The sequence below is a fragment of the Heptranchias perlo genome, chromosome 2, assembly GCF_035084215.1.
Source record: "Heptranchias perlo isolate sHepPer1 chromosome 2, sHepPer1.hap1, whole genome shotgun sequence".
NCBI lineage: Eukaryota > Metazoa > Chordata > Chondrichthyes > Hexanchiformes > Hexanchidae > Heptranchias > Heptranchias perlo.
In genome coordinates this window covers 5,982,963-6,007,291 of record NC_090326.1, presented here as the reverse complement: position 1 = coordinate 6,007,291, position 24,329 = coordinate 5,982,963, and the positions used below count along the sequence as shown (strand labels likewise).

General features: G+C 47.3%; 1 long non-coding RNA gene, 1 other non-coding gene and 1 pseudogene across 2 annotated transcripts; 1 reads left to right on the top strand and 2 right to left on the bottom strand.

Annotated features, from left to right (window-relative positions):
* Nucleotides 1–535: 535 nt before the first annotated feature.
* Nucleotides 536–20,319, top strand: LOC137334849 (uncharacterized). Its single transcript, XR_010966258.1, has 3 exons — nt 536–2,233; nt 9,165–9,219; nt 17,663–20,319. It is a non-coding gene; the product is annotated as an uncharacterized lncRNA (long non-coding RNA).
* On the bottom strand, nt 9,113–17,481 carry LOC137300160 (zinc finger protein 271-like; annotated as a pseudogene).
* A 3,337-nt stretch (nt 20,320–23,656) lies between the features above and the next one.
* trnag-ucc (transfer RNA glycine (anticodon UCC)) lies at nt 23,657–23,728 on the bottom strand. The gene has a single exon. It is a non-coding gene; the product is annotated as a tRNA-Gly (tRNA).
* Between the last annotated feature and the right edge of the window lie 601 nt (nt 23,729–24,329).

Below are 24,329 nucleotides of genomic sequence, written 5' to 3'. Positions count from 1 at the left end.
CTGTGGGTGGCGGAGAGGGCCCAGGGGCTGAGTGGCCGGGTCCTGCTCCTACTTCTTGTGTTCTTTAGATTTGAGGTTAGGATCAGATCAGCCATGATCTTATTGAATGGCGGAGCAGGCTCAAGGGGCCGATTGGCCGACTCCTGCTCCTATTTCTTATGTTCTTATGTAGGTAGAGAAGACTGTTAGTGGCAGGGGGACCCAGACCATCGGCCTTGTGAGTTTGGACATTACTGTTTTTAATTTAGATTATTGTATTTACATTTTATTCCTTTTTTTGTACATATCTATTTTTACTTCATTCTTGCAGATTTTGCATTTATAAACAAATTCTCCAAACCCTGTGCACAGTGAGTGCTGACTCCGGGCCCTTTGATTGACAGCTCTCCCCTTCCTCCTCGCTCCTGGACTGACTCCTCCCATCACCTGTGCGCGCTGACGTCACGACGTGTACGTGCCGCTCCCGCCCTTGGGACGCCGCGCATGCGCCGCGCGGTCACTGTGCCGCGTTCCCTTAGCAACGGGCCGGCGCCGGGAGGGTGATGATGGCGGCCTCGGCGGACAGAGGGGAGGGCCTGAGAGGGGGAGAGACTCGGGGATCTCCCGCGGGCCCTGTCAGTCTCCACTCCGGCAGCGCCCGGTGTCCAGCCCGGCTCGGGGGGAAGTCACTCTGCCGCCTCCCGGTCAAAGGGGCCGAGGGTCGGAGCCCGAAACTGAGCGAGAATCAAACAGCGCGGAAAGAGGCCGCTCGGCCCATCGCCCCCCCCGTCCTGGCCCAGTGAAAGAGGCCGCTCGGCCCATCGCCCCCCCCCGTCCTGGCCCAGTGAAAGAGGCCGCTCGGCCCATCGCCCCCCGTCCTGGCCCAGTGAAGGAGGCCGCTCGGCCCATCGCACCCCATTCCGGCCCTGTGAAAGAGGCCGCTCAGCCCATCGCACCCCATCCCGGCCCAGTGAAAGAGGCCGCTCGGCCCATCGCCCTCCGTGCCGGCCCTGTGAAAGAGGCCGCTCGGCCCATCGCACCCCATCCCGGCCCAGTGAAAGAGGCCGCTCGGCCCATCGCCCCCCGTGCCGGCCCTGTGAAAGAGGCCGCTCGGCCCATCGCCCCTCATGCTGGCCCTGTGAAAGAGCGATCCGATTAGTCGCACTCCCCTGCTCTTTCCCCACAGTCCTGCAAATTTCCCCCCTTCAAGGATTGATCCGATTCCCTTTTGAAAGTTATTATTGAATCTGCTCCCACTGTCCTTTCAGGCAGTGAATTCCAGATCAGAACAACTCGCTGCCTAAAAACATTCTCCTCATCTAGGAACATAGGAACAGGAGTAGGCCATTCAGCCCCTCGTGCCTGCTCCGCCATTTGATAAGATCATGGCTGATCTGTGATCTAACTCCATATACCTGCCTTTGGCCCATATCCCTTAATACCTTTGGTTGCCAAATAGCTATCTATCTCAGATTTAAATTTAGCAATTGAGCTAGTATCAATTGCCGTTTGCGGAAGAGAGTTCCAAACTTCTACCACCCTTTGTGTGTAGAAATGTTTTCTAATCTCGCTCCTGAAAGGTCTGGCTCTAATTTTTAAAATCCCCAACCAGCGGAAATAGTTTCTCTCTATCCACCCTATCTCCCTCTGGCTCTCTTCCCAATTACCTTCAATCTGTGTCCTCTAGTTACCGACCCTCCCGCCACTGGAAACAGTTTCTCCCCATCGACTCCATCAAAATCCCTCAGAATTTTGAACACCTCTATTAAATCTCCCCTTAACAGTCTCTGCTCTAAGGGGAACAACCCCAGCTTCTCCAGTCTCTCCACATAACTGAAGTCCCTCATCCCTGGTACAATTCTGGTAAATCTCCCCTGAACCTTCTCTGGTGCAAAGAGAGTAATCCCAGCTTCAATATTCTCACCGCATAATTAATATTTTTTATTAACTGGGTTGCGCTGGATATCTGAACGCTGTAATTCGGTCAGTGGAAAGCAGTGGGAGGATAAGTCTGCAGATTTATTTTGGGAGATGGAGAAGACGGCGATTGTGGATTCAGACAATGAGAGAGGTGGTCTTTGAGATCGTTTGTGCTCTGTTGTACGATCTGTATGTGTGTGTGCCTTGTTCCAGTCGTTCCCATTTGTACCTGTGACCTGACTGGTGAAGTCTGCGAAGTTGAATGCTGCTGTGACCCTGACTGGTCCCCCGCGGACATCAATGTCATCTCCACCTGTCTGCCAGGCAGTGAACCGTAAGTTTCTATTCATGTGTTACTACATTGGCTCCCGGTCCGGCAACACCTCAATATTAAAATCCTCATCCTCGTGTTCAAATCCCTCCATGATCCGCACCCACCCCCGTCTCTGTAACCTCCCCCAAACAATTTAATTTCCTCTGACAAACCCTATCATGACTTCTACCCCACCCATTTATCTCCTCCTACACCCCATGTACATGCTAAAAGCAGTCGGTGCTGGGACGCTCGGTCCTGTTGTACGCGCAGTCAGCGCTGGGACGCTCGGTCCTGTTGTACGCGCAGTCAGCGCTGGGACGCTCAGTCCTGTTGTACGCGCAGTCAGCGCTGGGACGTGATCATGAACTCTGCCCACATTTAAACCTCTCCCACAGTCCATGTACACTCTGCAGCTCATGGACACTACCCACCCATTTAATCACACTTGGAGTATTGTGCACAGCTCTGGTCTCCATATTCTAAAAGGATGTAGAGGCTTTGGAGAGTGTGCAAAAAAGATTCACAAGGATGATACCAGAACTGAGAGGATATCCTTATCCGGAAAGACTGAACAGGCTGGGGCTCTTTTCTCTGGAAAAGTGAAGATTGAGGCTGATCTGATACAGGTCTTTAAGATAATGATAGAGTTTGATGGGGTAGGTGTGGAGAAATGGTTTCCACTTGTGGGGGAGTCCGAAACTAGAGGTCATAAATATAAAAGTCATTAATAAATCCAATAGGGAATGCAGGAGAAACGACTTTACTGAATGAGTGGTGCGAATGTGGAACGCACGACCACAAGGAGTAGTTGTGACAAATAACATCGAGGCATTTAAGGGGAAGCTCGATAAGCACATGAGGGAGAAAGGAATCGAAGGGTATCCTGATAGGGTGAGATGAAGTAGGGAGGGAGGAGGCTCATGTGGAGCATAAATGCCAGCATAGACCATTTGGGCCGAATGGCCTGTTTCTGTAGTTGTGCTGTAGTTTCGATGTAACTTGATGTAAATCACCTTCAACAGCCCATGTTCACTCTATCTTGTCACAAACTCTACCCACCTTTAATCTCCTCCCACAGCCCATTTACACTCTATCATGGACTCCACCCACCCAATTAATCTGCTCCCACAGCCCATGTACACTCTCCCCTATCATGGACTGTACCCACCCAATTAATCTCCTCCCACAGCCCATGTACACTCTCCCCTATCATGGACTCTACCCATCCATTTAATCTCCTCCCACAGTCCAGGTACAGTCTCCCCTATCATGGACTCTACCCACCCATTTAATCTGCTCCCACAGCCCATGTAATCTGTACCCCTGTGTTTTTCAAACTTTTTCCCCCGTGACCCAGTGGAAGCAAAACACTTCTCCCAGGGACCCAAAACAATAATATCATCTGACTGGAGTTTCAATCAAGGCCAATCCATACTCACTTTATCTACTTCACATCATTTCAAGTTATCACTAAAATTAGACATCGACGGCACTGGAAAAACATTTTAAATACAGTATACAGGGGCAACATTCAACCAATCAATGGCACGCAATCACAAGTTCAGACTACAAAACTGCCTGTGACATATCATGTCTTTATAAAATAAATACAATATAAATAAGGTATGTATACACACAATTCGAAGCAACTTACCAACATGCTGCAGTACGCCACCAAACACACACCGACATATCCTTTACTCAAAGAGGTAGCGTGATCGTGGTGGGCTGGATACTCGGCCACGGGGGGAAGCGCAGGCCCTCACGCTGCTTCACCTGCGACATCTGATCGAGCCGGCACCCTGGAAGATGGAGAGGGGGAGGGGGTAGGAATCAGAGAGCACAATAGCACCGTGCTCACACCAACCCCTCCTAATGATTTCATTCGGTCTCTTGGAGTCCTGGACAAGCAAAATTATTTTGAAGAGCTCTTTGTTCCCCTTCCTGCTGGGAGAGATTTGGAATTGACCGTCAGTGGGTCATTCCAAACCGGAGTTGGGGGCGAGCCAGTGATTGATGTCCCGCCACCCAGTAATGGGTCGCAACCCCTAGTTTGAAAAACACTGAATTAGATCATGGCTGATCTGTATCTTAACTCCATTGACCTGCCTTGGTTCCGTAACCCTTAATACCCCTGCCTAACAAAAATCTATCGTTTTCAGTTTCAAAATTATCAATTGACCCCCAGCCTGAACAGCTTTTTGGGGGAGCGAGTTCCAGATTTCCACTACCCTTTGTGTGAAGAAGTGCTTTCTGACATCACCCCTGAACGGCCCAGCTCTAATTTTAAGATTATGTCCCCTTGTTCTGGACTCCAATAGTTTCTCTCTATCTACCCTATCAAATCCTTTAATCATCTCAAACACCTCAATTAGATCACCCCATAACTTTCTATATTCAGGGGAATACAAGCCCAGTCTATGCAACCTGTCCTTATAATTTATCCTTTTTATCCCCGGTATCATTCGGGTGAATCTGCTCTGCACCCTCTCCAAGGCCAATATATCCTTCCTGAGGTGCGGTGCCCAGAACTGAACCCACTGTCCAGATGGAGTCTAACCAGAGCTCTGTACAGCTGGAACATAACGTCCACCCATTTGTATTCTGGATCTCTTGAGATAAAGGCCAATATTCCATTTGCCGTTTTAATTATTTTTTGTACCTGTCCATTTGCTTCTAATGGTTTATGTACTTGGACCTCAAAATCTCTGCTCATCCAGTTTCTAGCTTCTCGCCATTCAGGAAATACTCTGATTTATCTTTCTTAGGTCCAAAGTGGATGACCTCACACTTACATAAGAACATAAGAACATAAGAAATTGGAGCAGGAGTAGGCCAATCGGCCCCTCGAGCCTGCTCCGCCATTTAATAAGATCATGGCTGATCTGATCCCAACCACAAATCTAAAGAACACAAGAAGTCGGAGCAGGACCCGGCCACATAGCCCCTGGGCCCTCTCCGCCACCCACAGGGCATTGACCGATCCGAACTCAGCTTCATGTCCAATTTCCTGCCCGCTCCCCATAACCCCTAATTCCCTTTACTTCGAGGAAACTGTCTATTTCTGTTTTAAATTTATCTAATGATGTAGCTTCCACAGCTTCCTGGGGCAGCAAATTCCACAGACCGACCACCCTCTGAGTGAAGAAGTTTCTCCTCATCTCAGTTTTGAAAGAGCAGCCCCTTATTCTAAGATTATGCCCCCTAGTTCTAGTTTCACCCATCTTTGGGAACATCCTTACTGCATCCACCCGATCAAGACCCTTCACAATCTTATATGTTTCAATAAGATCGCCTCTCATTCTTCTGAACTCCAATGAGTAGAGTCCCAATCTACTCAACCTCTCCTCATATGTCCGCCCCCTCATCCCCGGGATTAACCAAGTGAACCTTCTTTGTACTGCCTCGAGAGCAAGTATGTCTTTTCTTAAGTATGGAGACCAAAACTGTATGCAGTATTCCAGGTGCGGTCTCACCAATACCTTATATAACTGCAGCAATACCTCCTTGTTTTTATATTCCATCCCCCTAGCAATAAAAGCCAACATTCCGTTGGCTTTCTTGATCACCTGCTGCACCTGCATACCAACTTTTTGATTTTCTTGCACTAGGACCCCCAGATCCCTTTGTACTGCAGTACTTTCCAGTCTCTCGCCATTAAGAAAATAACTTGCTCTCTGATTTTTCCTGCCAAAGTGCATAACCTCACATTTTCCAATATTATATTGCATCTGCCAAATCTCCGCCCACTCACCCAGCCTGTCTATATCCCCTTGCAGGTTTTTTATGTCCTCCTCACTCTCTACTTTCCCTCCCATCTTTGTATCATCTGCAAATTTTGATATGTTGCACTCGGTCCCCTCCTCCAAATCGTTAATATAGATTGTAAAGAGTTGGGGACCCAGCACCGACCCCTGTGGAACACGACTGGTTACTGGTTGCCAGTCCGAGAATGAGCCATTTATCCCAACTCTCTGCTTCCTGTTAGATAACCAATCCTCCACCCATGCCAGAATATTACCCCCAATCCCGTGATTTTTTATCTTAAGTAATAATCTTTTATGTGGCACCTTGTCGAATGCCTTCTGGAAGTCTAAATACACTACGTCCACTGGTTCCCCTTTATCCACTGAACTCCATCTGCCACAGTTTTGCCCATCGATGTCCCTTTGCAACTTTCTGCTCCCATCTATAATATTTACTGTGCCACCTAACTTAGTGTTGTCAGCAATTTTAGATGTACAGCTCTTTATTCCTTCATCCATGTTATTTCTAAATATAGTGAAAAGCTGTGGCCCCAGTACTGATCCCTGGGGGACACCACTAGTCACATCCTGCCAATTTGAGTCCATACTTATTATCCCTACTCTCCGTCTCCTATCTCTTAACCAATTCCCTATCCAAGCCAATAGGTTGCCTCCAATTCCATGCACTCTCATTTTTGTTAACAGTCTCTTATGTAGAACCTTGTCGAATGCCTTTTGGAAGTCCATCCACAGACACCCCTTTATCTACCACGTTAGTTACCCCCTCAAAAAAAAATTCAACTAGGTTCGTTAGACATGCCTTACCCTTTACAAATCCATGCTGGCTCTCTCTGATCAGCTCATATTTATCCAGATGCTGAGTCATTCTGTCCCGGGTAACAGAGTCTAGGAACTTCCCCACAATTGACATTAGACTGATAGGCCTATAATTTCCTAGTTTATCGCTCCTTAATTGAAACCTAGTTGAACAATGTGGTGATGTACCGGGTATAAAGTGATCTCCGCACACCCATTGAACCCAGCTCCTCTTTCACTGTCTGGAAAAGCCCCGAGCTAAACACAGGCCATAATAAGCAGTGTTCCGGGAGGTTGGTTCCTAGGTTGGTTGCTAGGTCCTGCAGTATCAGTGATGTCATAAAGTGGTGACGCTTCCATGACGCTGTGCCTGAGTATTGTGACATCACAGATGTGCCCTGCAGACCAGGCCCAGAATCAGTGTTTTAATCAGAGCTTCCCCTTCACACATCACCTTTACTTTGAATGATGTCTGAAGGAAGCTGTCTGGGGCTCGGAGATACACAAACTTTCCATGGAAACACTTGGTGTCCGTTTAGGGGAGACCCAACTTTAAAATGGTGCAGTCCCAGACACACGTCACAGGAAGAAAGCCCTCTTGTTGTCTCTTTACTCTCCCCCTTCCCCTCCCCTCTGGGGAGGAGAGTTCGGACCGGGATGGGTTTAGTAGGTGGATAATGCAGTCGGGATCAGCGGGTGAGGGGCAGCAGATGGAGGGAGATCCCAGCCCAGAAAATGCGTAATGTGCAATGCCTATAGCAGATCATCATGTGATGTCTCAGTAAACCTCGAGTTAACCAAGGGAACCGAGACTGGGGAATATGAGGTTTGTATGAAAGAAGTGATAACAGTGAAATAAATAAAAACTGACGTCAATATGAGAAAGAAACAGATGAATTATACTAAAGTGAGCAATAAATGGTAACTAAAAGAATATAAATTAAACCTATCTAATAATCAATGTTTAATATTAAAGGGGAGTCTGTTAGCTCTGGAAATAGATAAATAAATAACCGCAAAGAATGAAATCTCCAGGACCTAATGGTTTCTACTCCAGGGTATTAAAGGAAATAGGAGGGAAATTGCAGACACATTAGTCATAATTTCCCAAAGCTCTCTAGACTCAGGAATTGTGCCTTTGGATATGAAAATGTCACTCCGTTATTTAAGAAAGGAGGGAAGGAGAAACCAGGAAAATAGACCTGTTAATTTAACGTCGATTGTGGGGAAGTTATTGGAATCTATCATCAGACAAAATGATTGAACACTTGAACAAGTCTGAGCTGATCAGAGAGAGTCAACGTGGATTTGTGAAGGGTAGGTCATGTCTGACTAATCTAGTTGAATTTTTTGCAGTCACTAACAAGGTGGACAGGGGAGTGTCTAGGGCTGTTGTCTATATGGACTTCCAGAAGGCATTTGATAAGGTTCAGCACAAGAGCTTAATAGAATAAATAAAAGTGCACAAAGTTGAAAGTGACCTTGTGACTTGGGTTGGAATTGTTAGGAGGTCGGAGAAGAGAGTGGGGATAAAGGGAAAGTTCTTTGATTGGAGGGATGCGACAAGTGGTGTCCCCAGGGATCTGTACTTGGGCCTCAGCTTTTCACCATATTTATCAATAACTTGGATGAAGGAATAGAGAGTTGTAGATCCAAGTTTCCAGGTGACACTAAGTTAGGAGGCACAGTAAGTTGTGTAGATGGGAGCAGGACGTTACAAAGGAACAGTTTAAGTGACTGGGCAAACGGTGGCAGATGGAGTTCAGTGGGGAAGTTTGAGATCATTCACTTTGGATGTAAGAAGGAAACATTGGAGTATTTTCTTCAAGAGACTGGGACGTGTGGAGGAGCAAAGGGATTTGGGTGTCCATGTACACAAATCACCAAAAGCCAGTGCACAGATACAAAAAGTAATCACAGACTAATAGAATGTGGGCCTTTTATCTCGAGGGCTGGAATACAAAGGGGAGGAAGTGATGCTTCAGTTCTACAGAGCCTTGGTCAGAGCCCCTCTGGGGTACTGATCCTCAACAAGGAGATATTGGCCTCGGAGTGGGGACAGTGCAGATTCACCAGAATGATACTGGGGCTTGAAGGGTTCAATTATGAGGACAGGTTACAGAAACTTGGTTTGCAACCCTTGAGTTTCGAAGGTTGAGGGGTGAACTGATCCAGGGATTTAAAATTATAAATGGATTCGATAGGGTAGAAATAGAAACTATTTTCTCTGGTGGGGGAATCCAGAACAAGAGGACATAACCTTAAAATTAGAGCTAGGGCGAGTAGGAGTGAAATCAGGAAACTCTTTTTCACACAAGGGTAGTGGGAATCTGCTCACGCTGATTGAAGTGGACCCTGTGATATAATAGAATTTTCTGTCCTTACAGGCTTGGTCATCTTGTAGATTCATCTTTTTAAAAGGTGGAGGAACTCAGTTCTAAGGTGGGTTCCACTCACTTTATAATAAGTCCTCAATCAGCTTGTCTTATCATCGAAAGGCTAGACACACTGTTTATTTATTTGACACTTATACAGAATACTAAACTCCAGCCCAATTAAAGGGGTTATTACCATCAGAAACAAACCCCAACTGTCAGAATGAACATGGTTCAGTTCTGGATGCGATTAACAGCACAATCCAAACCCTGCAGTCACACATGAACTCGCTGGTGACTCAGCAGGTGGGATGATCGAGTGAATCCCTTCCCACACACGGAGCAGGTGAACGGCCTCTCCCCAGTGTGAACTCGCTGGTGCGTGAGCAGCTGGGATGACTGAGTGAATCCCTTCCCACACTCAGTGCAGGTGAACGGCCTCTCCCCAGTGTGAACTCGCTGGTGTGTCAGCAGGTGGGATGACAGAGTGAATCCCTTCCCACACACGGAGCAGGTGAATGGTCTCTCCCCAGTGTGAATACGTTGATGTTTCAGCAGATCCCACATTCTTTTAAAGCTCTTCTCACAGTCAGAACATTTAAAAAGTCTCTTATCTGTGTGAGCAAGTTGGTGTTCAATGAGATGGGATGAACGAGTGAATCCCTTCCCACACTCAGTGCAGGTGAAAGGTCTCTCCCCAGTGTGAACTCGCTGGTGTGTCAGCAGGTGGGATAACTGAGTGAATCTCATCCCACACTCAGTGCAGGTGAACGGCCTCTCCCCAGTGTGAATACGTTGGTGTGCCAGTAGATCCTTTTTTCTTTTAAAGCTCTTCTCACAGTCAGAACATTTAAAGGGTCTCTTATCAGTGTGAACAAGTTGATGTGTCACAAGGTTGGATGAACGAGTGAATCTCTTCCCACACACGGAGCAGGGGAACGGCCTCTCCCCAGTGTGAACTCGCTGGTGTGTCAGCAGGTGGGATGACTGAGTGAATCCCTTCCCACACTCAGTGCAGGTAAATGGCCTCTCCCCATTGTCAATACGTTGGTGTCTCAGTAGGCTGGATGACTGAGTGAATCCCTTCCCACACACGGAGCAGGTGAACGGCCTCTCCCCAGTGTGAATACGCTGGTGTTTCAGTAGGCTGGATGACTGAGTGAATCCCTTCCCACACACGGAGCAGGTGAACGGCCTCTCCCCAGTGTGAATTCGCTGGTGTTTCAGTAGGCTAGATGACTCAGTGAATCCCTTCCCACACACAGAGCAGGTGAACGGCCTCTCCCCAGTATGACTGCGTCGATGAGTTTCAAGCTCAGACGGGGAACTGAATCCCTTCCCACAGTCCCCACATTTCCACGGTTTCTCCGTGGTCCGGGTGTCCTTGTGTCTCTCCAGGTTGGACGATCAGTTGAAACCTCGTCTGCACACAGAACACGTGTACGGTTTCTCCCCAATGTGATGTTATTTCAGGCTGTGTAACTGGTTAAAGCTCTTTCCACAGTCAGTGCACTGGAACACTCTCACTCGGGGGTGTGTGTCTCGGTGCTTTTCCAGTCACACTGATGTTTGAAATCTTTTCCCACAGACAGAACAGACAAAAACTTCTCTTTCTATATTCAAAAGCTGATGATCTTCAGGTGCTGGTAAATTGAGTGACTGTCAGATCTTGACGTGATGTTTGGTTGGAGTTTCCCGTCTGAAAATCGTCCCCTTCTAATAGCCTGTAAAAGCAGTTTACAAAAGTCCTCACTGTGAATACAGGATAGAAATTCAGAACAGGCAATTCTAGTTTCCATGGAACATTCTTCCCGCTCATTCCCCAGACTGTAAATCCCCGACCCACACACTCATCCTCCTCCTTCTGCTGAAATCCAAATCCATCGCACCATCTCCAACATTTTTTCTTCCATTTAAGTTTTCTCTCTTTGCTAAAGGTGCTGACTCTGGCTGGGTTCAGTTCTACACTCACTGGTTCCCCTCTCTCCTCCCCTGAAGGTGCTGACCCTGGCTGGGTGTATACGCTCTCCACCTCTTTTTGACACTATGTCCCTCCCTATAGATAGAAACAAAGAAAATAGGAGCAGGAGTAGGCCATTCAGCCCTTCGAGCCTGCTGTACCATTCAATATGATCATGGCTGATCCTCTATCTCAATACCATATTCCCACTCTCTCCCCATACCCCTTGATGCCTTTTGTGTCCAGAAATCTATCTAGCTCCTTCTTAAATATATTCAGTGACTTGGCCTCCACAGCCTTCTGTGGTAGAGAATTCCACAGGTTCACCACCCTCTGAGTGAAGAAATTTCTCCTCATCTCAGTCCTAAATGTTCTACCCCGTATCCTGAGACTGTGACCCCCTCGTTCTGGACCCTCTCCCAGCCAAGGGAAACATCCTCCCTGCATCCAGTCTGTCTCGCCCTGTCAGATTTTTATATGTTTCAATGAGATCCTCTCTCATTCTTCTAAACTCGAATGAAAACAGGCCTAGTCGACCCAATCTCTCCTCATACGACAGTCCTGTCATCCCAGGGATCAGTCTGATGAACCTTCGCTGCACTCCCTCTATGGCAAGTATATCCTTTCTTGGGTAAGGAGACCAAAACTGCACACAATACTCCAGGTGTGGTCTCACCAAGGCCCTGTATAACTGCAGTGAGACATCCTTGCTCCTGTATTCAAATCCTCTTGCAATGAAGGCCAACATACCATTTGCCTTCCTAACTGCTTGCTGCACCTGCATGTTTGCTTTCGGTGACTGGTGTACAAGGACACCCAGGTCCCTTTGTACATCAACATTTCCTAATCTATCACCATTTAAATAATACTCTGCCTTTCTGTTTTTCCTTCCGAAGTGGATAACTTCACATTTATCCACATTATACTGCATCTGCCATGTATTTGCCCACTCACTCAACTTGTCTAAATCACCTTGAAGCATCTGCAACCTCCACACAACTCACGATCCCACCAAATTTAGTGTCATCAGTAAACTTGGAAATATTACATTTGGTTCTCTCATCCAAATCATTGATATATATTGTGAATAGCTGGGTCCCAAGCACTGATCCCTGCGGTACCCCACTAGTCACTGCCTGCCACCCCGAAAAAGAACCATTTATTCCTATTCCCTGTTTCCTGTCTGTCAACCAATTTTCAATCCATGTCAGTATATTACTATAGCTGCCTATAAGCTGTCCATCTGTGATATATCCCACTTTTGGTGATGTACGCTCCCTGACCGGTCTCCATTTCTCCTTCATTTATAGACATTCCCTGACCGGTCACCATTTATCCTTCATTTATAGACACTCCCTGACCAGTCACGATTTCTCCTTCATTTACAGACACTACCTGACTAGTCACCACCTCTCTCCGCATCTCCCTCCAGATTTCCTTTCACTTGTGAACAAGGCCCTTGCTATCCAGAATGGATGGCTGCATTTAGGAATATAGGAATCGGAGTAGGCCATTCAGCCCCATGAGCCTGTTCAATTAGATCATGGCTGATCTGTATCTTAACTCCATTGACCTACCTTGGTTCCGTAACCCTTAATACCCTTGCCTAACAAAAATCTATCAATCTCAGTTTTTAAATTTTCAATTGACCCCCAGCCTCAACAGCTTTTTGGGGGAGAACGTTCCAGATTTCCACATCCCTTTGTGTGAAGAAATGCTTCCTGACATCACCCCTGAACGGCCAAGCTCTAATTTTAAGATTATTCCCCCTTGTTCTAGACTCCCCCCACCAGAGGAAATAGTTTCTCTCTATCTACCCTATCAAATCCTTTAATCATCTTAAACACCTCAATTAGATCAGCCTTTAATCTTCTATATTCAAGAGAATATAAGACTAGTCTGTGCAATCTGTTCTCATAATTTACAAAAGTCATCACTATAAGTACAGAATAGAAATTCAGAACAGACAGTTCTAGTTTCTCTGGAACATTATTTCCTCCCTTACCCCTATTAACCTGTAAACCCCCGTCCCACTCTCCCTCCTTACCCCCATTAACCTGTAAACCCCCGTCCCACTCTCCCTCCTTACCTCTATTAAGCTGTAAACCCCCCGTCCCACACTCTCCCTCCTTACCCCTATTAACCTGTAAACCCCCCGTCCCACACTCTCCCTCCTTACCCCTATTAACCTGTAAATCCCCCGTCCCACACTCTCCCTCCTTGACACGTCCTCAGTGTTTGAAATCCAGATTCATCACAGGCTCGAATTTTTCTCCCTTTCTCCCCTGAAGGTGCTGTGTGATGATGGGGTTCAGTCCCAGTCACTGTTTCTCCCCCCTGAAGGTGCTGTGTGATGATGGGGTTCAGTCCCACTCACTGTTTCTCCCCCCTGAAGGTGCTGTGTGATGATGGGGTTCAGTCCCAGTCACTGTTTCTCCCCCCTGAAGGTGCTGTGTGATGATGGGGTCCAGTCCCAGTCACTGTTTCTCCCCCCTGAAGGTGCTGTGTGATGATGGGGTTCAGTCCCAGTCACTGTTTCTCCCCCCTGAAGGTGCTGTGTGATGGTGGGGTTCAGTCCCACTCACTGTTTCTCCCCCTGAAGGTGCTGTGTGATGGTGGGGTCCAGTCCCACTCACTGTTTCTCCCCCCTGAAGGTGCTGTGTGATGATGGGGTTCAGTCCCACTCACTGTTTCTCCCCTGAAGGTGCTGTGTGATGATGGGGTTCAGTCCCACTCACTGTTTCTCCCCTGAAGGTGCTGTGTGATGATGGGGTTCAGTCCCACTCACTGTTTCTCCCCTGAAGGTGCTGTGTGATGATGGGGTTCAGTCCCAGTCACTGTTTCTCCCCTGAAGGTGCTGTGTGATGATGGGGTTCAGTCCCAGTCACTGTTTCTCGCCCCTGAAGGTGCTGTGTGATGGTGGGGTTCAGACCCAGTCACTGTTTCTCTCCTGAAGGTGCTGTGTGATGATGGGGTTCAGTCCCACTCACTGTTTCTCTCCTGAAGGTGCTGTGTGATGATGGGGTTCAGTCCCAGTCACTGGTTCTCCCCAGAAAGTGGTGTGTGATGATGGGGTTCAGTCCCAGTTACTGTCTATCCCCTGAAGGTGCTGTGTGATGGTGGGGTTCAGTCCCACTCACTGTTTCTCCCCCCTGAAGGTGCTGTGTGATGATGGGGTTCAGTCCCAGTCACTGTTTCTCTCCTGAAGGTGCTGTGTGATGGTGGGGTTCAGTCCCAGTCACTGTTTCTCTCCTGAAGGTGCTGTGTGATGGTGGGGTTCAGTCCCAGTCACTGGTTCTCCCCGGAAGGTGCTGTGTGATGGTGGGGTTTGGTCCCAGTTACTGTCTATCCCCTGAAGGTGCTGTGTGATGGTGGGGTTTGGTCCCAGTTACTGTCTATCCCCTGAAGGTGCTGTGTGATGGTGGGGTTCAGTCCCAGTCACTGGTTCTCCCCTGAAGGTGCTGTGTGATGGTGGGGTTTGGTCCCAGTTACTGTCTATCCCCTGAAGGTGCTGTGTGATGGTGGGGTTTGGCCCCAGTCATTGTTTGCCCTCCAGGACCTTGCCAAGTGGTAATTCTGCACTTGTGAACCTTTACAGCGAGCTGCCAGTATTTCGACCATGAGGAGCAGCACAGCCACCGTCCTTAGCTGATTATTTCTGGCAAAGCTGGGGCTAATGGTAGCGCACCAAAAACAACTTGCATTTACACAGCACTTTTAACATAGTTAAATGTTCCAAGGGGCTTCACAAGAGCGTAATGAGACAATAATTGACACCAAGCCAAAGAAGGAGACATTAGCACAGGTGACTAAAAGCTTGGTCAAAGAGCTCAGGGCCGAGGCAGCTGAAGGCACGGCCGCTAATGGTGGAGCGAAAGAAGTGGGGGATGCTCAAGGGACCAGAGTTGGAGTTCTTGGAGGCGACATGGAAAGAGGGAAATGAATGACCTGTAAAAACCTGATCTATTTGGCACATGGCAGCATGATATCATTGCTATAACTGAAACCTGGCTTAAAGAGGGGGATAATTGGCAGCTCAATAACCCTGGATATAGAGTTTTCAGGCAGGATAGAGTGGGAGATAAAAAAGGAGGAGGGGGGGGGTAGCATTATTGGTTAAAGAATCAATTGCAGTTGTGAGAAGGGTTGCTATGCTAAATCGAGGCCATATGGGTTGAGCTAAGAAATAAAAAAGGGTCAGTCACACTACTAGGAGTGTATATAGACCCCCAAATAGCAAAAGGGAGATAGAAGAACAAATATGTAGGCAAATTTCTGAGTGCAATAATAGTAGGGGACTTCAACTACCCTAACATCAACTGGGATTCAAACAGTGTGAGGGGCACAGAGGGCGCAAAATTCTTGATCGGTGTCCAGGAGAACTTATTCAGCCAGTACATGACAAACGTGACAAGCCCAACAAGAGGGGATGCAATTCTAGATTTAGTCCTGGGAAATGAAGATGGGCAAGTGGGTGAAGTGACAGTGGGTGACCATATTGGGGATAGTGACCACAATTCAGTTAGTTTTAGCATTATTATGGAAAAGGACAGAGTTAAATCAGGAGTAAACGTTTTAAATTAGGGAAAGGCAAATTTTACAGAACTAAGGTGATTTGGCAGATGTGGACTGGACACAACGACTTGAGGAGAAATCAGTGGCAAGCAAGTGGGAGGCACTAAAAAGTGAAATTCTACAGGTACAATGCAGACACGTCCCCTCAAAGAAAAAGGGTGGCACTGCCAAATTTAGAGCCCCCTGGTTGTCTGGAAGTATATGGGGCAAGATAAAGCAGAAAAAGAAAGCTTATGACTGTCACATAAAATTGCAGAAAGCCTAGATGAGTATAGAAAGTACAGGGATGATGGAAATAAGGAAAGCAAAGAGAGGGCATGAAAAAATATTAGCTAGTAAGATTAAAGAAAACCCAAAGATGTTTTATCAGTACATTAAGAACAAGAGGATAGCTAAGGAAAAGGTGGGACCTATCAGGGATGATAAGGGTAACTTGTGTGTAGAAGCAGAGGACGTGGGTAGGGTTTTAAATGAATATTTTGTCTCCGTATTCAAAAAAGGAAAGGGATGATCTGGATGTAGTAGTTAAGGAGGAGAGGTGTGAAATATTGGATAAGGTAAACATAATGAGAGAGGAAGTACTAGAGGGACTGGAATCCTTGAAAGTTGATAAGTCACCAGGGCCGGATGGATTGTTTCCTGGGCTATTGAAGGAAGCCAGGGATGAAATAGCGGATGCTCTGAGGATCATTTTCCAATCCTCACTAGATACAGGGGAGGTACCGGAGGACTGGAAGACTGCAAACGTAGTACCATTGTTCAAAAAGGGCACGAGGGAAAGGCCGAACAATTATAGGCCGGTCAGTCTTACCTCGGTGGTGAGCAAACTATCAGAATCAATACAGAGAGATAGGATAAACTGTCACTTGGAAAGGCATGGTTTAATCAGGAATAGTCAGCTTGGATTTGTTCAGGGAAGGTCATGCCTTACAAATCTGATTGAATTCTTTGAGGAAGTGACAAGGACGATTGATGAGGTTAGTGCAGTGGATGTTGTCTACATCGATTTTAGTAAGGCATCTGACAAGGTCCCACATGGCAGACTGGTTAGAAAGGTAAAAGCCCATGGGATACAGGGAAATGTGGTGAATTAGATCCAAAATTGGCTCAGGAACAGGAAACAAAGGGTAAAAGTCGATGGATGTCTTTGTGAATGGAAATCCATTTCCAGTGGCTATGGACCGAGTGCTGGAAAGTGGGATTAGAAGGGGCACCTGGTTGTTCTTCGAGCCGGCGCGGACACGATGGGCCAAATGGCCCCCTTCTGTGCTGTATCTTTTCTATGGTTCTGTGAAGTATCTGAAACTAGTAATAGGAACTTCAGGAAAACAAAATACTGACAAATGTTAAACTACTTTCTTGACAAAAGAAACCTTAATTTAGTTTTTAAAAGATAAATTATTAACAGGGTTCACACCAACTCACCGACCCAGGTTCCACCCCTCAATCACCACGACTGGTGCAGAACATGCTGCTCCCTTGGCCCTCTGCTGTGAGCTGTCTTCCTGTTGGTTCCCGGGGCAATCAGTCACCACTCGCCAACATTACACTGCTGGATGAAGTTGAGGGGCTTAGAGGAGGAAAAAAAAATGAGGCTATTTATAAAGTAAAGTATTTACAATCAAATAACATGAATTGTTGTAATTAATATATTCCTTTCGCGCCAAGTGGGAAACAAGTGATGTCTGGGCAGCACGTACACATCCAACTGACTGCAGCCATTTACAGCTCCTCTCGACCATCTTTAGTTTCTTCACTTGACCCATTACCACCCTCTTTGCCTTGCATCATCATCCCTTTTGTCATTCAATCACTCTGGCCCTCCACCCTATCACAGACCTTCCCTTCTGTTCTTTCCTCTCCCCTCCTTTCCCCGGCTCTTTACTTGCTTAAAAACTCAAATCTTTAACTTTTTCCAGTCCCGACGAAACCTTAACTCGGACCTGAAACGTTAACTCTGTTTCTTTCTCCACAGATGCTGCCTGACTTGCTGAGTATTTCCAGAATTTTCTGTGGTTAACTGGCCACTCATTTCATTTCTGTTTGCGGGATCTTGCTGAGCACAAACAGGCCGCCCTTCGAAACCCCCTCACAGGAGGAGGAGCAGCAGCAGCGAGGGGTTTACAATGGCGGATGATCTTAACCAGAATGCTCCGCGCGGCAGACTACGGTCTATCGACATTAGAAGGGGCGCAGCGCGCAGGCGCGGAAACAGCTCGCGGCCGGAGCATGCGCGGTGCGGGTAGCGGACCCTGAGCGGGGGGGGGGGGGGGGGGCCGAGCGGAGTCCCCAGCGACACCGAGTGCGGGCTCAGGCCCCGAATCAGAGCCGGGGGGGGCCGGGCGGGAGCCCCGGGCGCCATTAAACCCATCACCCGGCGCCTCCCCTCCCCTCCCCTCCCCCCGTCCTACCCGCCGCTTCCCGGTTTCTTCTCCCGTTTCCACCGAAGTCCGACTCGCAACAAAGGACAAGACCGAGGCGCTCCCAGAATGCAAGGCGGGCCTGTGGAGCATGCGCAGTCTGAGCCGGAAATCAGCGCTTGGAGAGATAGAGCGGTTTCTGTGGCGCGGGGGATTGTGGGGCACGCGGCCGCCATTAGTCGCCGGGCGTCGGTCAGGGTTTTACTGCCCGCGTCCCGCGCATAGAACCGTGTCTAGAAATATGGACTGAGGAATTCAGAGCCGGTTTGCTAAACAGACACTGACCGTACAATGTAGAAGATTATTGGAACAATCTGTAGAGGCTTTTAATCCATTTTACATGGTCAGACATTAAAAAATCAATCTTGGGATTGGACGTCGCTCGCAAGGCCAGTATATATTGGCAATCCCTAGTTGCTCCTCGAGAAGTTGATGATTGGTCGCCTTCTTGCACCGCTGCAGTCCGTGTGGTGAACATATTCCCACAATACAAGGAGTTCCAGGATTTTGACCCAGCGACAATGAAGGAACGATGATACATGTCCAAGTTGGGATGGTGTGTGACTTGGAGAGGAACTTGGAGGTGATGGTGTTCCCATGTGCCTGCTGCCCTTGTCCTAGTTGGTGGAGGTTACAGGTTTGGGAGGTTCTGTCAAAGAAGCCTCGTCGAGTCGCAGATATATAAATCCCACTTCTCTTACCCCCACGCTTCCCCTTCCCCACTCTTCCCCTCCCTCCTCTCTTCCACTCCCCGTCACTTCCCCTGCCTCCTCTCTTCCATTCCCCTTCTCTTCCCCTGCTCCCTCCCTTCCCTTCCCTGACCCCTCTCTTCCTCATCCCCAACCCCTCTCTTCCCCGCCCCTCTCTTCCCCTGCCCTCTCCCTTTCTCCTCCTGCTCCCTCTCTCCCCTTACTCCCTCTCTTCCCCTCCCCATCCCTTCCCCACCTTCCTCTCTTCCCCTCCCCATCTCTTCCCCAACTTCCTCTCCTCCACTCCCCTTCTCTTCCCCTCTTTTCCTCTTCCCCTGTCCCCACTCTTCCCCTGTCCCTTCTGTTCCTCTCCCATCCTTACCATGCCCACTCTCTTCCCTGCCACTATCCCCCTCCCCCTCTCTTCCTCTGCCCCTCCCTTCCCCTCCCCCTCTTTTCCTCTGCCCCTCCCTTCCCCTCCCCCTCTCTTCCTCTGCCCCCTCTCTTCCCCTGCCCTTTCTCTTCCCTGCTCCCTCTCTTCCCTTCCTCCCATAGAGGCCAGAGTCATGTGTAGGCCCAGACTGGGTATCAGGTTCCTTTCCCTCCTCTACAATTGTGAAATTACCAGATTCATTAAGTTCAATTTCACAATCTGCCTTTGTTTTTTTGTGGGTTCCCTCTCACACTCCATTTTTCCTGTTTTAAATTCATTTCCCAGGGTTTTAGAAGGGGAGGATTTGCAGCCAGGAAACTCAAACCAAACATCACATCCAGATCGATCAGAGTCTCAATTGACCAGGACCTGAATATCATCAGCCTTAAAATAGGGAAGCAAAAAGCACCAATCAGCAGGGAGAAACTGTACACCTGTCCTGTGTGTGGTCGAGGCTTCAGTTGATCATCAGGCCTTTTGAGATACAAGCGCAGTCACACCAGGGAGAGACCGTGTAAATGCGGGGACTCTGGGAAGGGATTCAATTACCCATCTGAGCTGGAAACTCATCGACACAGTCACACTGGTGAGAGGCTGTTCACCTGCTCCATTTGTGGGAAGGGGTTCACTCGGTCATCTGCCCTGCTGAAGCACCAATGAGTTCACACCGACGAGAGGCATTTTAAACGCTCGGACTGCGGGAAGTGCTAAGAAGTTCCGGAGAACTGATGTACCAGCAACGTGTTCACACTGATGAGAGACCGAACAGGTGCTCTTGCTGTGGGACTGGGTTCAGGCAGTCATCCCAACTCCTGAGACACCAGCGCACTCACACTGGGGAGAGACCGTTCACCTGCTCCGAGTGTGGGAAAGGAGTCACTCAATCAGAACACCTGCTGAGACACCAGCGAGTTCACATGTGACCGCAGGGGTTGGATTCTACTGTTATTGCTGCTGTTAATCATATCCAGGACTGAACCATGTTCATTCTGAGAGTTGGGGTTTGATTCTGCTGATCTTAATAAACTCCAGCCCAGTTTGAGGAGTTGATATTCTGGATAAATGTCAAATAAATCAGTTATGTGTTGAACACACATTGTGTCGAGTCTTTTCAATGTCTCTTAAGATAAGACAATTTCTTTTGACGTGCACTCCCTGTTGTTACGGGGTGGCCAGTTTGCGCTCAGCAAGATCCCACAAACAGCAATGAAATGAGAGGCCGGTTAATCACAGAAAATGGTGGAAGTACTCAGCAAGTCAGGCAGCATCTGTGGAGAAAGAAACAGAGTTAACGTTTCAGGTCGCTGACCCTTCGTCAGAACTGGAAGAAGTTGAAGATAAAACAGTTTTTAAGCAAATACAGAGCCAGGGAAGGTTGGGGGCGGGGAGGAGGAATGAACAAAAGGGAAGGTCTCTGATAGGGTGGAGGGCAGGAGTGATTAAATGACAAAAGGGACAATGGTGCAAGGCAAGGAGGGTGGGAATGGGACAAGTAAAGAAACAAAAAGATGGGTCGAGAGGAGCTGTAAATGGCAACAGCAGAACCATTACCAGCACCTGCTGTCCGAAAAAATGGGAGCAGTGATTATGATCTGAAGTTATTGAAATCAATGTTGAGTCCGGAAGTTTGTAAAGTGCCTCAGTGAAAGATGAGGTGCTGTTCCTCGAGCTTCCGTTGAGCTTCATTGGAACAGTGTAAGGGACTGAGGACAGAGAGGTCAGAGTGGGAGTGGGACAGGGAATTAAAATGGCAAGTGACTGGCAGGTCAGTGTCAATTTGACTAATTTATTCGAGTTCTTTGAGGAAGTAACAAGTAATGTGGATAAAGGGGATCCTGTGGATGTGGTGTACTTGGATTTCCAGAAGGCTTTTGACAATGTGCCACATCAAAGGCTACTACACAAAATAAGAGTTCATGGTGTAGGGGGCTAACATATCAGCATGGATAATGGATTGATTAGCTAACAGGAAACAAAGAGTAGGCATTTTCAGGTTGGCAAGATGTACTGAGTGGAGTTCCACAGGAATCAGTGCTTGGGCCTCAACTATTTACAATCTATATTAATGACTTGGATGAAGGGACCGAATGTATGGTTGCTAAATTTGTTGATGACACAAAGGTTGGTAGGAAAGTAAGATGTGAAGAGGACATAAGGAGTCTGCAAAGGGATTTAGATAGGTTAAGTGAGTGGGCAAAAATTTGGCAGATAATGTGGGAAAATGTGAAATTGTCCACTTTGGCAGGAGGAATAGAAAAGCAGTAAGTTATTTAAATGGAGAGAGATTACAGAACTTTGAGGTACAGAGGGATCTGGGTGTTCTAGTACATGAATCACAAACAGTTAGTATGCAGGTACAGCAAGTGATTAGGAAGGCAAATGGAACGTTGTCATTTATTGCAACGGGAATGGAATATAAAAGTAGAGATGTTTTGCTACAATTTTACAGGGCATTGGTGAGACCACATCTAGAATACTGTGTGCAGTTTTGGTCTCCTTATTTAAGAAAGGACATAATTGCTTTGGAGGTGGTTCAGAGAAGGTTCACTCGACTGATTCCTGGGATGAGTGGGTTATCTTATGAGGAAAGGTTGGACAAGTTGGGCCTGTATATACTGGAGTTTAGAAGAATGAGAGGTGATCTTATTGAAACATATATGATCCTGAGGGGACTTGAAGGGGTAGATCCTGAGGGGATGTTTCCCCTTGTGGGAGAGAGTAGAACTAGGGGCCACAGTTTAAAAATAAGGGGTCTCCCATTTAAGACGGAGATGAGGAGAATTTTTTCTGTCAGAGGGTTGTGAGTCTGTGGAACTCCCCAAGAGAGCGGTGGAGGCAGGGTCATTGAATATTTTTAAGGCTGAGTTAGATAGATTCCTGATTAACAAGGGAGTCAAAGGTTATAGTCGGTAGACGGGAAAGTAGGGTTGAGGGAGAAGAACTGAGTAGGACTGAAACAAGGAATGTTCCATAGATCCCTTGATTCCCTGAGAGTCCAAAAATACATCGATTTCAATCTTGAATATACTCAAAGATCAAGCATCCACACAGTGGTTTGGTGACCCAGCACTGTGATCATTGATTCACACAGTGGGTGTGTGACCCAGCTCAGTGATCATTGATTCACACAGTGAATGAGTGACCCAGCTCAGTGATCATTGATTCACACAGTGAGAGGGTGACCCAGCACTGTGATCATTGATTCACACAGTGGGTGATGGCCCAGCACTGTGATATTTTAATAGCGATTCCCCCTCCCTCGCGTGGATGGGCTCAGCAGGATTGATAAAAAATGATACTGATGTCTTGCATTTGGAGTGCCTTTCAGGACCTCAGGATGTCCCAAAGCGCTTTACAGCCAATGAAGTACTTTTTGAATTGAAGTCACTGTTGTAGCAAGGGGAAAGAAGATTTAAAATCACGTTTGGGAACCTAGACAAGATGGAAGGTTGCAATTTAAGTAAAACGGTGATGGAGGACCAGAGTGAGGATCACATTAAAACTCATAGATAGGGGATGCAAAGTAATGTTCTCTGGTATGCTCCTATTTGACCCTGAGATAAGCTTCTGTCCCCCATTCCACTTCATCATCAAGACATAAGAACATAAGAAATAGGAGCAGGAGTAGGCCATACGGCCCCTTGAGCCTGCTCCACTATTCAATCAGATCATGGCTGATCTTCAACCTCAACTCCACTTACCCGCCCAATCCCCATTTCGCTTGGTTCCCTTATTGTTCAAAAATCTATCGATCCCAGCCTTGAATATACTCAATGTCCGAGCATCCACAGCCCTCTGGGGTAGAGAATTCCAAAGATTCACAACATCTGAGTGAAGAATTTTTTCCTCATCTCAGTCCTAAATGGCTGATCCCTTATCCTGAGACTATGAGCTCTAGTTCTAGGGCAAACATGTACCCTGTCAACCCCGCTAAGAATGTTATGCATTTCAATGAGATCACCTCTCATTCTTCTAACTCCAGCGAATATCAGCCAATTTTACACAATATCTCCTCATAGTACAAATCTCTCATCCCAGGAATCGATCTAGTGAACCTTCGTTTCACCCGCTCTAAGGCAGGTATACCCTTCCTTAGGTAAGGAGACCAAAACTGTACACGGTACTCCAGGTGTGGTCTCACCAGAGGCCTATATCATTGCAGCAAGACCTCTTATGCTCCAACCCCCTTGCAATAAAGGCCAATATGTAATTTGCTTTCTTCACTCTCATTGGTAGCTCTTGGAAGCTCACTATTTCCAGTATGTTTTTCCTCTATTCCTTTTATAGGGAAAAGAAATGAACGTTGAAAACATTTTACTATAAATTATACCCGTTTATGTTTAGGAAACAAAATCCATCTGGACGACAGCAAATTCAATTCCAAACTTAAGAGATTCTAAAGGAAGTGGACTTAAAACACACTAAACTGCAATGGCCGGGAATCGAACCCGGGTCAACTGCTTGGAAGGCAGCTATGCTCACCACTATACCACCATCGCTCACAATGAGAATCACATAGATTGTTTCCGTGGAGTTGAGGACTGACCCGCTCGCTTTGGGTGACTAACTTTACTCACGGAAAATATAATAGTTCCCAAACATCATACCCTGAAGGGATACAGCAGGCTGTTGGATTTTGTCCTTCATTTAAGCTGGTTTCTCACGGATCCTTTCTCCCTCTGTTGCAGTTCCCGTTTCCGCCCAGTAGATGTCGCCAACCCCCGATCAATGGAAATTACCCAAGAGCCTGTAATTCTTCACCTGATATCGGCTGAAGAGATAGTCCAGAACTACAATACTTGGAGAGATAGTCCAGAACTACAATACTTGGAGAGATAGTCCAGAACTACAATACTTGGAGAGATAGTCCAGAACTACAATACTTGGAGAGATAGTCCAGAACTACAATACTTGGAGAGATAGTCCAGAACTACAATACTTGGAGAGATAGTCCAGAACTACAATACTTGGAGAGATAGTCCAGAACTACAATACTTGGAGAGGTAGTCCAGAACTACAATACTTGGAGAGATAGTCCAGAACTACAATACTTGGAGAGATAGTCCAGAACTACAATACTTGGAGAGATAGTCCAGAACT